This window comes from Andrena cerasifolii, chromosome 1, assembly GCF_050908995.1.
Source record: "Andrena cerasifolii isolate SP2316 chromosome 1, iyAndCera1_principal, whole genome shotgun sequence".
Lineage (NCBI taxonomy): Eukaryota > Metazoa > Arthropoda > Insecta > Hymenoptera > Andrenidae > Andrena > Andrena cerasifolii.
Window position 1 is genome coordinate 27,807,549 of NC_135118.1, and position 14,774 is coordinate 27,822,322.

General features: G+C 44.8%; 1 protein-coding gene across 2 annotated transcripts in view; it reads left to right on the plus strand.

The window, feature by feature from the left end:
- The first annotated feature begins 4,564 nt into the window (after window positions 1-4,564).
- The window catches only part of Shrm (shroom), a 183,598-nt gene continuing 173,388 nt past the window's right edge, over window positions 4,565-14,774 (plus strand). The window contains exon 1 of one of the 2 annotated variants that reach the window (XM_076822179.1): window positions 4,565-5,060. The gene's annotated coding sequence lies outside the window, so the exon portion shown is untranslated. The remainder of the gene's footprint in view (window positions 5,061-14,774) is intronic. The other variant, XM_076822188.1, reaches the window with a different exon arrangement.

A 14,774-nucleotide genomic window follows, 5' to 3' on the forward strand; every position in this document is an offset into this window, starting at 1 on the left:
TGTATTTTTTGGAAAGTTCGAAGACAGTCGCGGCGGAGAAGGATTTTTCCGTTACATTTGTAAGTGACACGGGCGACGTGTAAAACTACACGGGCTACGTGCCGTACACGCGCTGCGTTATGTAAGTATGCTCGTAAACATGTAATAAATGCAGGAGAATGCGGCATTTTAGTCGGATTTTATGGGACGAGAAGTCGCGTGGGTGAAGGGGCGAGAGAACCCCGCACGATTTTTATGGTATCGAAAGTGTATATACCGCTGTTTATGGCGGAGCGCCGATGTCCACGATAAACATTCGTGTGTATCTGTCGCAACGGTAATCCGTTATCATCGAGTTTCGTTTCTCGCAAAGTTTACCCTGAGATATCGTTTGTAGAGATGGAACGATCCAAAGACAGTCTTCGCCAGTGGCGGATTTAACAGTGCCGCTGATGAGCAGTTGCCGCTTAGGCCCCTGCACAGCAGGCCTCGCAGGGCCCCGTGACCAAAACAAATTATGATTAGAGATAGGTATCCAAATACTACATTTTTTTCGCGCTACTAGGGGAGACCGGAGCTAAAAGTTCCGGGGGTAAGTTGTTCCGACGGCTCTATTTTCAAAATAAAAAGAGCGTTGTACTTTAAATTATTTTTTCCGCGTGAGTCGATCACCCCACTCTGTCGCCTACTTTAATAGCGTCCGCGACAGCGAATCGTGTGGTTGTAAGCAAGGACCTATTAGTCGCGTACCAGATAAGTAAAAAATTTTCTATCATTTTTTTTTTGGTCTATTTCAATTATTTAATTTCGATATTATTGATTTATTCGTTCTTATGGATCAAATGACATTTAAGAACATGGTGTAATAGTGTTTATCGTTTGAATATATGTATAAGCAGAACAGTCTTTGAAATTGCTACATGTGTCGGTAGGGGCTAGTTGTTACCATAAAAACTTGCCCCACCGCAAATGTATAAATTGCTTCTGCTGTGCTTTAAGATGCGAACATATGAATGAAAGGCGGAAAGGGACACGACTTCAATCGAAGTTACTACAATGAGAAAATACTACAATGTGGACAAGAGGCCACAGTAGGCTACAAGCACGAATCTCAATAAGTAGGTACCTACATACAGTTGAATGTAAGACTGATTTGTAGAGTTTTATTTTTATACCAAACATAATGTTTATGGTCCGAACCTTCATAAATAAACATTATTAATAAAATTCTGCTTTATTTCATTAGAAAATTAAATATTTCATTAAAAGGCAACTTTTATATCTTAGTAACAACTTACCCCAATGCGATAACAACTTGCCCCATAAAAGTGTAAGAAGTTCCGCTTCGATCAGCCACAAATAAATTACTTTTTATGAAAAACCTATTACAATATATCAAACACAAGCTTAAAATCAGAAAATATAATAAATTCAACAAGAAATTAGTCAAGAGTGAAGAGAGTAACTACATTATTTTCCAGTCATTTTTTATTTTTAATCGAAATCGGAACTTTTAGCCCCGGTCTCCCCTACACTTGGAGCGTTTTAGTAAACTGCCTCTTCATTTTCCCCTAAAAATGGACCTCTCGGAACGTGTGCCGCCTGGGCCATTTTTCTTAAATCCGTCACTGGTCTTCGCGATGCGATTACGAGTGTAATTTGCACATCAACGGCTTTATTTAGAGCTAGAAAAATAGAAAGATTATTGCCCGCGTGAAAGAGATTGAAAGTACAAACCTTGTCCATAATATCTCAGAGATTTAAAGCCTTGCGAAGGTTGAATCGATGCCTTTCAGACTTCAAGGCATTAACATTGTTATCAGAGGAAGTTGGATTAAATTCTTACGGTCTGTAATTTCAATATCGCTGCAGGCTTTGACGCGGAGCGTTCTAATTGCGAAGCTGGACTTCTCTGGGACACGGTCGCTACGCGCTAATGTAAATTCGTCAGGGAGCCACTTCATCTTAGTCGCGGGAATCCGATGTGATTAACGATAACATTGGATTTGACGGGGAAAAGAAATGTATTTCCTCTCGCGCGCGATACGCAAAGAATTTTTACACGCCCCTCCCGCAGCCCCGATACCGGGTTTCGCCATTAAGCGAGTTTTGCTCTTATTTATCATCTTCAATTTCACATTCCGGGATATGCAAATGAGACGTGGGTTGCTTGGCGAAACAAACGCTACACGAAAAGAAATTCCGAGTTTCGTCTGCCTTCCCTTCCTTCCTTTTTCAACAATTCGCTATACATACTTACTTCGCGGTTCGAGACTTCGCGACGATAAATTGCTTTCACTTGCGCGGACTGAGTCGAACCGGATTACTCTTCAAAATAATAAACCGAATTCAATGGGGAATTAGCTTCGCTGCAGCGGGGCTCGAAATGGAATCGGAACCTAAGTAGCTATTACACTTTCGTCGAGGTAATTTCGCTTCCATTTCATCGAAGCCTCCAAAGGGAATCGAAAGTTCATAGGCAACTACTACACACTTTCTATTTAATCCCTTATAAAAAGCGCAAGTTTCTCCTATAAATTAACAAGTTCAAGGGTTGAGCCACCCTGGAGGTCCGAAAATCATATGGAAGTTTCAAAATTTTTTGCGCGAAATTAGAAAATACATGGAAAAACATTTTTGAGAGCTTTATTCTACATGCCATGTAGTATTTTAAAAATAAATTGTAACTTTTTTTAAACAAAATGGCGTTGCTGGTGCTCTTCCATTTTCGCAGTTTTTGAAAAGAAACTCTCCACGGCTAACAGTAGAAGTCCCGTATACTTTGAGGTAAATTTCATTATTTACATGAGATTTACTACTTTGTCAAAATATTGATTGTTGTGAAAATGCTGGACATTTGAAGAGAATATCAGTTTGGGCCGAAAAAATTGGTCTAAAATTTTAAGCCTAAATTGTATCTAAAATTGCGTGTAGCAAATAAAGTGTTTAATGAATTGTAAAATCCGTATGTACTTCTGTAGATAATCTATCAGGGTATGTACTTCTGTAGATAATCTCGTCAAGGAGGAAATTTGTAGAAAAACAGGCAAAGTTGGTTGATAACTTACAAATATAAGGAATTATTTTAATCATCAAAGTATGCACACATATTGTCTATACCCTTTTGCCATTTAAGCGGAAGCTGGTTCAGGCCGGTGGTATAAAACCCTGGCGGACGAGAGTCAATGAATTCCTGGAAGGCCTGTTTTACAGCATTGTCTGAATTAAATTGTTTTCCTATTAAAAAGTTGTCCAAATTGCGGAAGAAGTGGTAGTCAGTGGGGGCTAGGTCTGGTGAGTACGAAGGATGATGAAGAAGTTTCAACTCCAATTCCTGTAGTTTTGCCACAGTCATTTTTGCAGTGTGTGGTCTAGCGTTATCATGCAATAAGATAGGAGTCGATCTGTTCACCAATCTAGGCTGTTTTTCTTTAAGTTTTTGCATCATTTCGTCCAGTTGGTTGCAGTATGTTTCTGCTATGATCGTTGAGCCGGGTTTCATGAAATCATAATGGATTACACCTGCCCTAGACCACCGAACAGTCACCATCAGCGTCTTTTGATGAATATTGCGCTTTGGAGTGTGTTTTGGTAATTCATCCTTGTCCAACCACTGTGCTGAACGTTTGCGATTGTCATATTGGATCCATTTCTCGTCACAAGTGACAATTCGATTAAAAAATGCATCAGATTTGTGACGAGAAAGCAACATCAAGCAAGCTTCCAAACGTTTTTGTTTCTGTTTTTTTTTAATGTCAAATAATAACCTGTTAAAGTTGGCAATATTCTTAACTAAAAATTTCATCCTTGCCAACCTAATATTATAGCAGATGCTATTAAAATTTCAAGCGAATCGAATAAAAACATTAAAAATTGTTCAAGTTATGCTGCTACCCAATTTGAAAAAAGTGATTCCGAGGAGCTTCACGGGACAACACATAACTCGGAAATATTTCAAAACTTCGGTAAAATATTTACACAATATTCGTTAATACATGCCCTAAACACAACAAGTATATAAATAATTTTAAACCTCACAGTATCATAAAAAAACCCTTCTAATTCGGTGCTGTTCTGAGCGTCTCAGGGTGGCGTAACCCCTTAACAGGGTAGACTGTCCTCCATATTGGCAGCAAATCCGCCCCAATCCCCTTCGCAACTATGTAGAAAACCAACATCGCTAACAAGAGGCCGTAAGGGGAGGGATAGACGACAGCGAGCAAGGTACACATACACAGGGAATAAAGAAACACAGAACGGAGGATAATAGACATAGATTATAGAAGCCGGTGGGGGCTATGCGCGGCGGCGATAGCGAAGGGGGGGGGGACGGGGAGGGACGGAAAGAAGCGAGCAGGGTAGAGCGGTCGTTTGCCTTGGATTGCCTTCGAACCGGAGAGTCCGAGAGCGGGCCCCAATCCCGAGAGGCCGAGAGCGCGAGGGCCCCGAAGCTCGATCCCGATTCCGATCCCGCCTGATTTCCGCCGCGTGCATTCCATCTCCCGGGCTCGGGCCCGCTCGGCTAGCGCCGGGATCGCCCGGTCGCGCTCGGTGCCGCTCGGCGGCGCGGCTCGGCCATGCCGTCGTGGAACTTCGGCTACAGTCGTGTGTGAGCGCTCGCGCGGAGTGGATCGTGGGATCGCGTCTCGAGTCCCGAGCTCGGCGAGATAGAATGACGGTGTCCTTTCCGCCTGTGTCACGGGACGCTGAGAAGGACGCTTGTTCGCGCGCTGACGTTTCGCCTGCCCCCTCGGCGATGTCAACGCGGTGAACACGCCAGCGTTACCCGGCCGTGCCTTGCCGAGGCAGAATTTCGCACGTGGGCCACGGCGGGGGCAGGATCACTAACCGGCGCGTCAACGTGCTGTGCGTGAAAACTAGTGGGTGTGCTCGTTCGGTCTCATTCCCTCCCGATACGTCACGCCACGTTCTGTCCTTGTTCGCTGTGTGCCTTCCCCGCGGACCACTCGTCATCCTGGATAACGCTTGCCACCGCCGGAACCAGGCCCGCGTAGCAACCGCCTCAGAGCCTAGACGCTGCCTCGCGCCGAATCAACAGGTGGGAATCTGCGAACTAACAGGTACACCTATCCGTTTCGATTTTTCTGTTTGGCCGGTCTCCGGCAGCTGTCAGCCCGCTGCCAGGTGGCGCAGGCGCGGCGACTCGCCTTCGGGATTCCTCGGGCCCGCGAACCGACACGCTGCTCCATTCCACGGAGTTGATTTTCTTCCGTTCTTCGTGCTTCGCGCGACTCCCTGTCGTTACGCTTTTATTCGTACACCTGCTCGCAACGCCGACGGCTGTGGCGTACACCTACCATCGGTTCTCGCTCGAGCACCGAAGATAACGCTGTTGACGTTAAATCGGTGCATTCGTCGGGGATTCTAGTTCGATATAATGGCACTCACTGAAGCCGCTAACTGGGGCACTTCTAGACCAGTAATGCAGCCTGTTTATTAATAAATGACCTGCATCTCCAATAGCGTTGTAAGCGATCATTTGCATGCACTTAATTCGCGCAGACAACATTATAATCGACACAACAGCCAACAACGTGTCTGCGGACCTCGTTCCCGTGTGTTACGCACCGCGTTCTCCTTTTTCCTTTCGAAAGCGCAAATCGGAGTCGCTCCACGTGCGAAGTTACGATCGTTGCATAACTCGAACCCGTAATCCCCCGATCGGTTCGTTCGGGCGTTATTAGACGGTTTCGATTACACTGGCGCGGCTCTCCCGTTTATTCCCCTCGCGCGAGGGTTGAAGGAGTTAGGCCGGCGATCGGATGCTGAAGACGATGTTTACGCGTGCACGCTGCTGCGGGAAACTGCTTGGTGAATTTTATTTATGAATTTAACGGGGCTCGCGCTTCTTTCGCAACGAGCCAGCCCCGAGATAACGATCCTTACCGGATCTCCAGCGCATTCGTGTGCTCTCCGAGCGCGATTCAACAGCCACACCGGTATCGAGAACCAGCTCGCAACGGGATACCGAGGTGCGCGAGCCGCGCGCATCCTCGATTGTGTGTACCCGCCATTAACAACACGCTAAACATTCTCAGGGAATTTTTCTCACGCACGGACCTCGACCATTTTTCCGGCTGGCACGTCGCTGCTTCTCGTTACTTTCCCTCGTTTCGCACATAATTGCTCGTAATGCTAACTCTGATAGGAAAACCCTGCTAGTTACTTTAATAGGAACGGGGGTCGTCCAGGCGACCGCACGAACCGTGTTTCTAATAATGCCGATGGTATTCAGCGCGGTGAAACGCTTTTCGAAACATGCAAAGTGTTTTCTGTTGCTCTCGCAGTAGGTACGCTGTTCGAAATAATTGGAGGATCTCACGTGTGGAGAATCAATCATGTGTAAGATAGGCACCGGGGAAGGTTTCAATGAGTAACAGAAAATTGAGGGTACCCTGTAGTTAAGGCGATTTACCATTTCGGTGTTGGAGCTCACCGCTGCTCATGTCGTTTCACCTTGCCTAAGCGTTTAGCTTCTAATGGAATATAGGTATTCCTTTCGTCCGTTCAGTTTCACATCTTCGGAAATGGTAATTCCCAGATTTAATCGCTTCTAAACGACGCCGCACGGATCGATAGATTTTCTACTAAAAAATCCACGCTCGTGTGGATGTCGCTCGCCGTGCACGCCGGCCTTGACATCCCCTCGATATATCGGCCCGAGTGCCTTGACCTTTTCCTCGATAAATCCGTGGGTAGCTTCTTCCCCGCGTCGACGATCGACGCTGCTCCCTCGGCCGCTCTTTCGACACGATCGTTTTTCGAGCGGCTGGCCACCTTGAACATCGCGAATCCACAGAACGAGATTGCGCGCGACGATTGGCATCGGTGTGGCGCTGTTTTTCGTGCGCCCCGGCCTACGTGGATCTCGGGATCCGTAATAATTGAACCGATTCAATACGGCATTGTGAGCTAATGGCAAACGCGTACAATGGGAATTAGTCTGCGTGGCTGAATGGCAAATATCGCGCGGTTCGGTCGACCTTGAAGCTGATACTTGACGGTAGAATGGAGTGAAAAATCGCCGCAGCAAGCCGCGCGGGTATCGAGGATCACAAAACTTACCTACGATTGTGCTCGTTTCCTTGGGCTGTGCGTGCATGCAATTGAAGGCCCCTCTCTCATGAATGAATCATGATCACCTTTAAGAGCCCAACGGATCCTGCCGTATATGAGGAGCTCCGTGCTGGCCATCGGTAGCTACCCTGCGCTTGTTAATTATGGGTTCGAGCAAGAGTCCGAGCACGTACCTCTCGGCCTTACCTGCGCTCCCCCCAAATCTAACGCTCGTTGAAGTACCATTAATTAATATATCGATCGAGCCGATTAGAAGCGGGTCGCGACCCCTCGTGAACGAATTAAAGTGAAAGCTCCTCCACTCGCCGTGGCTGGCACTTTGAACTCACCGGCTGTTCTGTGTTAGAACACGGAGATGTATAGGGTGATGTAGAATAAGGGTTGAAGGATATAGGTGCATTCCGTAATTACCACTACAGTGGCGCATTCAGGGTTTAATCATAAGGAGAGATGAGCTGAACGGAGAAAAATATTTTTAATGCAAATTCAATAGAATTCATTACACGATTATAAAAATTGATTTACCTAAAGGATGAACTTCAGTCTTATTTTCTTTTTACAAAGCACTTGAATTCACTTCAGTCGTAGTTACATTAATCCTTCGTTGACACACCAACTGTTACGATCAATTTTGACATTACTGGGTGGCTCACACCCAGAGAAATTTTTGAACGACTGCCATTCTCATCTAAAGAATCCAATTATTATGGAAAAAATCGTGGATCCATTGCAAGGTCTCTAGAATATATTCCAACAGGTTTTTGATTGAAATTTTACCGCAGTTTTTGTAAAAAAAATCTAGATTACCACATGTCGAAAGAAACGAAGAAAATTTTTAAAAAATTGTAACTTTTACAAATTTCAATATTAGAAGCTACAAATCTACAGAGTTGTTGTTGGGATATAATAGTTTGAGAGAAAAAATAGTTTGTACATTTGAAAATTCCCCTGAAAATTCGGCTATTTTCCGAATTTGTGTTATAACTCGGGTAAAATAACCGGATATTCAGGAGTCAATTACACCCCCTTAGAGTGAATTTGGGCAGCAAACAAAAATTGCGTTGCAACCAGGAGGAAATCCCCTACATATTCACAAAGTTTCAGAATTTTTAGAATTTTCGGGTTCGGGATCTTCCCTTGTGAATCGATTTAAACGATTTAAAGAAAAAGGGCGCATAAGCCTGTGTTCTTTTTCCATCAAATTCCTCCATTTTCTATAAATTACTCTAACGAAACTGGCTCCCGTACCTACGTGAAAAATATTCTCTATTTCACTTTTCTGTGTGACATGTGCCCCATAAATTCTCCCCTCTTTTCTTCGTTCACCGTGTGCATTGTTTATCGAAGTTACGGTTTCGTAACCGAGTAAAAGTCCCGGGCCCGGACGGCTCGCGTCGAATTTTAGATCGAAGGAAAATTTATGCGGGCTGTTACCGCAATTATGGATGTTGTGGAAAGCGACGAAAGTAGGGTAACGAAACCAATCTCTCTACGGCGCGGTTTACACAAGCGGCCAGATAAAATCTGAATTTTAAACGCTCGCGAACCGCTTCGATCGCGCCGGTTGTTGACGCGTGCTCGTCGACGGCCGATTAGCAATTCAAACACGCGGAATCGCCGAGTTTCCGCGACACTCGCCGGTAAATATTTGCGCGGTGCCGCGTGTCTCGTTACACGTTGTCCGCGGCGCGTTCTATCGGTGCGAATTAAAATTCAGTCCGGCGGACGTTGTAGTCCAGTGGCGTTCGGAGACTTGAACGCGTGGCGCGCGAAAGGAACAGCGCGGATGACGTGCAGCGCAAACAGTGCACACATTCCTCTCGTGGCCTCACGGCGACCTTATCACCGAAACGTATTTGGGTCACTACGCTGAGCATGGCTCTTTTTACGGCGGATCGTGTTTCAGCTACTTGAGGCTCTTGAATGGCGGGAGCGTTTCTGGGAAACGTTGCTGCGCGCGATAATTGAATGACTCTGCGGCAGAGCTGTGGAAATACATGCACATATATAGGGTGCTTGAAATTCCAATCGAATGGAATTCCTTCTAACTTGTGCTACATTTAAAATTTGGAGTACCTTGGTAGTTCGAGTTAGTCGGGTATGTAAAGTATTGTAGCTCCAGAGGAAAGTCGTGTGCTTTGCCAAGGTTGTTCTAAAGTTAGTTCCCGAGTTTCGTATGGATTGCTGTGTATATAAGGAGTTATTTTGTGATCGAGTTTCATTGGATTCTAAACGCTGGGGCTCCATTAGCTTTCGTTGCGATGCTAGGCTGGGACAAATACGATTCGCGAGAGTACGCGGGTAATTATTAATGCGTCAACTCTGGCTTGCGCAACCTCTACCTTTCACTTTCTATTTCAGATAAATCCTGATTTTCGCGCGAGTAGAACAGAAAAGTGTTTGAAAATAAACTGCAGCGCCGCTAAGCTTTGATACAATTGCAGCATTGCTGCTTTTCTTTTAATTGCAGAGCCTGCGCATTGTTGCGCAACTTATGGCGTAACGGCTTACGTAAGTTCGAAAAATTATTGTTGTCCTTCTAATGCGGCTATTACTCCAATAAACGAGCACAGGGACCTCCACACTCTAAAATTATCTTTCTTCGAACATACATGCAAAGTAGGTTCGACCATTCGTCGAGATCGTAATCATTGATTAATACTCTTTTTTCTCTGCTACCCTTTTTCGTCTGCTCAGCCCAACTGAGCTCTTGAGTCAATACTCAAACAGCTATTTCATCAATCGCACAGTTCATGCTTAATACGTCGATGAAGCTATACATTAGCGCCTGATACTTGTTGAATTTCCACACTCGTTGCACGTTTATCTCGACTCGATCCAGCACGCTAAATCGCACTCGATTCATCGCGATTTCTATTAAAAATATTATGCAACGCGTATGCTTTCCAAGTGATTCGGAACTACCACACCCTGAGGCGTCGCCGTTCGTTCCCCGAACGGTGGCCAAGTTCCGAGAGAAAGCTCGGGCTTCCTAGCGAAAGAGCATCGCGTACAGAAGGATTCGGGTCTAGGCGAAGGGAAGCTGTCTGCAACGTGCATAGGTGAAACGCCGTTACCTCGAAAAGAGCACGTATTGCCCAAGAGCGTGGCGCGGGAGGTCTCGCTCGCGGATTATGCGAACCCGCGGTAGTTGCGCCGCGGTAAATATAGGTTTCTGGCTCTGTCGGTTGCACCTTTTCTCACCGATTGCCGCTGGAACGAAGATCCAGTTTGACTGGAACACGTTCTAGTTTTCTCACGAAGTTAGGCGCGCATTCTGGGTCACTCGCGCAAAATTGAGCGATATTTTGAGTCCCCGGCCGGCGGCTGCTGTATTCTACAGGACTCATTACCCGGTACATCGACGGCGAAACTGGAGGAGCAGCTCGGGATTCTGCCACCGATTCATATTAGCATGATACGCGAGAAGAGTTATGTAGCATGACGGATAGCTGGGTCATTAGCGACTTGGTAATCTAGGAGCCGCTACGTGTGAGCGCAGATTTTTATGTTCTTAATAAAGTACGATACTTTGGAGCTGCCTTGTAGTTCCAGGCAAACTCTGCTGGATCCTTGCACGTATTACTACTCACTGTGGTGATTCAAAGGTGAACTGTAATGAAAGTAACACATCTTGAGAAATAGTTTCTTCTATTCGTATTGTGCAGAGTGTAGAGTGTATCACTACTCTAGAATAGAGTATTGATACAAATATGATAAATCAAGTCTAGTAGGTACCTACTCCCTGGTTTAAATCGTAATATACCCGAATTATATGAAATATCTCTTTGATAATAAATTACTGAATAATAAGAAATTAACCCTAACCCATCTCAATCTATTAAAATTCTTAAACCACTAAGTAGGTCTTAAATTTATTAAACATACAGATAAAACAAATAAAGAAATATAGATATTTCAAACGACAAATAGTTTTATCAGAACTTATATATTCCATTCCATATAATAATACTATATAGAAGAAATAATTAAAATTACACTTAAAAATGTCATACCTACTAATATAAAAAATATAAATTAATATACTAAAATTCATAGTATTATCTCATCTAGAATTATACATATAATAGGTATGTACACAAATGCATCGGTATCTCTTTGATAACAAATTACCTAACAATAAGAAATCAACCTCAACCCATCTCTACCTAATTAAATTCTTAAAACACTGGGTCATAAAATTATGAAACATATAAATAAAACAGACAAAAAAATTAGATATTTCAAGCGACAAATAGTTTTATCAGAATATTAATATAATAACATTACAGACGAAATAATTAAAGCTACACTTAAAAATATCATATCTACTAATATAATCAATTAATATACATTACTATGCTGCAATTTATAGTATTATCTTATCTAGAATTATGCGCACACAAATATACCTGTAAAAGATAGCGCAAAAATACCAACCTCGAACTTTCCCCTGGCCACCACTGGCTGCAAGGGAGCCCAGTAATTGCAATCAGAACGCGCGGCTTGTATACCACGAGTAACTTTCAAAACGTCCCGTTCCCATTGAACGCGGTGACCCTCTAATTACCTCGTGCGGCGTATGTAGATCGCGAGCACTTTGATGATCTGCTTACCTCCTATGGTCCATCGCCGAGGATCTCGCGACGCGAAACTGGTGAATGATGGTATCTGGACCGGGGATCTGCGATTTACTCGGTCGACGACGGTCTAGATTGCGTATCTCGTAGCATCTTGAGCATTTCTCCGGCCGCTTCTCTATCCGGTCGCGGCCTCCTACCGTTTCGCACGTCTGGGCCGGTTGTTGTGCGAACGGAGAGCAGCGGATGCTAGCCGGACGACGAAACCGGATGTCCTTCGCTCTGAGAAAAGGAGAGATTAAACGGGGAATAATGTTGGATAACGAGGGGAGGGCCACGGGACGAACGGTGAATGCCAAGGAAGGGAAGCAACAGAGCCGTGCAATAACTTTAGCGTTAATACTCTCGCCGGCAGGCGATGGACACCGAGGAGGAGCGTTTCTGGAGCGAGTATAACCAACGATTCGACGGTAACATCGCGAAGCGGGCAAGGTCGAAGGAGGAGATAGACGAGCAAGGATCATTGGCGCGAAACGATCGGCGATACGAAATATAATCCACTGATAAACGCGCCTTTAAAGCACTCAACGCCCCTGAATGGTATTCTAGCTTGTCGGCGGGATGTAAAGAGGCGATGAAAAAGTTAGGCGGTAATATTCGTATCTGGGAAAGCAGCCGCTCGAGATTCCTCGCGATTTCGCCTGGGTACTCTTGTCGTCAGCGGGGAATGCCAAAAGTGGCACGTCGAGTCGCGCGAACGCAAAGAAGATAAGTTATCTCGCGCGGAATACTGACAAAGGGAATTACCCGCGGCAACAATGGCGCGAACTTTTTCCCGGGCTCGTTAAATATTGTCCTTTCCATGGCCAATACGTTATCTGCTCATTTCCATATGATAGGTCAATGATAACGTTTGAGAACGGCGAGAGCGAGTCCGGGTTCCTTTCTTTCGACCGTTTGTTTCGCGCTCGAGCAAACCTGACCGGCGTCGCGGCGCGGGCAAATCAAACTTTATCGATCCCGGTGATCTCGAAAAATTATGGGAGTCCTTGGCGGAAATCAGGTCGCGCCGCTTACGGGGTCCCGGGCACATTCGCCGTGCTTTTCCCCCCGATAAATTCAACGGCAGCGCGATAATGTAGCAACGGAGCCGAGGGGAATTCTTCGGTTATCTGGGAAAAGCGTCGGGCAGAGTGTTGAATGGTTTCTGTTCGCAACAATCCGGGATTTTCTCGGAACGCGTTGCAGCGGATCACGCGCGATCGTTTAAGGCGAAACGGTGGTCGTAGGCGATAACGCTTCGCGTATACCGTTAACGGCGCAACTCTGTTTTCTCGTTCCATGGGATTCCTCTTCGACGCCTGCCGCGTAGTTGATAATCGGCGTGCTTGACGGTTGACTGCATCGAGAGTGCGTCGCTTTATTCATTAGCGGCCGAGTTGCATTGCCGATTGCGTAACGAGGATTCTTTGCCTGCGAGCGGGAGATAACGGCACGACGATCGAAAATCATTACTTATTCATAACAGACTGTTACGATAGGCCGCGCGCTAGATACCTACCCGCGAGATCGCGATTAGAGAGACGTTAATCGCTATCAATCATGATCAGCTGGTTGCACAGAAAAAAAATCGAACGCTCGGGACAAGGTTCCCGCTATTCTCGATACGCTTCGGAAACAGGGACTGGCCGGTGCGTTAGCGTGCGTAGCGCGTGGATCGAAGCCGATTTCCTCGCGTTTCTGTTAGGCTCGTGTCGTAGGCGAGCGACGATGCGTGGACGCCGCTACGTCCATTCGAAACAGCCGAACATAATGGCATTATTACTTTAATTAGTAATTACGCGAGTATGTGACTCTGGGATGCGTCGAAGCGTGCTGTTGGTGGATGGTAACGGTTAACTAGCCTGTGGCAGCTTTCGATTCGCTTTGATTTTTTTCATCATTGACGAGGTGATTCGTTAAATGGATCGTTGAGATCGTTGATGTGTGAAGACATAGTGATTGTAAGATGCGAGGCGGGAGATTACTGTGGCAATGGCGACATCTTCTCACCTATTCCTTTTCTTCTTTATGTACACTGATTAGGGTAAAGGACCCATATACCGGACGGCCCCCTATTACCGGAGACAATATTCAGTTTCATGATTTATAAAATCCAGGCTGTATAAATTAAAATATAATATTCTTATCATAACATTTGACATTATAGTTTTCTAAATAAATTAAGGTTTTTGTAATTAACGTAGGTTAAACGTGTAAAAAATGTATAGAAATTGTCATTCTAGCATTTATCAGGGGCAAACAAGGGAACTTCCTTAACCCGGAAATTAAAAAAATTCTGAAACTTTGTGAATATGTAGGGAATTTCCTCCTGATTACGACGCAATTTTTGTTTACTGCCCAAATTCACTCTAAAGGGGTGAAATTAACCCATGAAAAATCGGTTATTTTCCAATTTTGTGCGATAACTCGTTGACCACTTGGTTTCGTCAACTATCTAAATGAACGATTACAGAAAATAATGTGTAATTAATTACACAATTACAGTTCAATCGTAATTTGCAATTTGTAATTAGATTACATTTTCCCCAACTCTGGCCCTATATCCTACCTATATCTCGTTTAATAGTAATAATAATACTCGCTGTAACGATTTCTAAGCCAAGTTGTTCTGTTTTTACGGGGGATACTTGAAACTTGTGGGTGAAAGTGTTAAGAAAGTGATCTCGTAGGTACATAGATCTTACTGATGAAATTGAATTTAATGTTTTTATGACAAGTATGTCCGTGGTCAGTTAATCACACTTCTCAATTTGGTCGATTTACAGAGATAGCGAGACCTGGGTTTGCTTGTACTTGTGCTACATTTGCGTTTCAATATTCAGATACGTTACGTGTTAATCTCGTATGTAGACTCTTTTGGGGATCACCTCATTAAATCTTACTTTCTCTCAAAAACACCGAAGGCTAGTCACCTCTGTCACCTCGTAAGCAACATTCCGCACAATCTCATTCACAAAACTCCTCGATTTTCTGTTGTCAGCGAAGATCGACGCTGATTGAATGATGAAGACTAATAAACTCCTCAGGATCTTCCACATCTGCACGGGAAAGCCC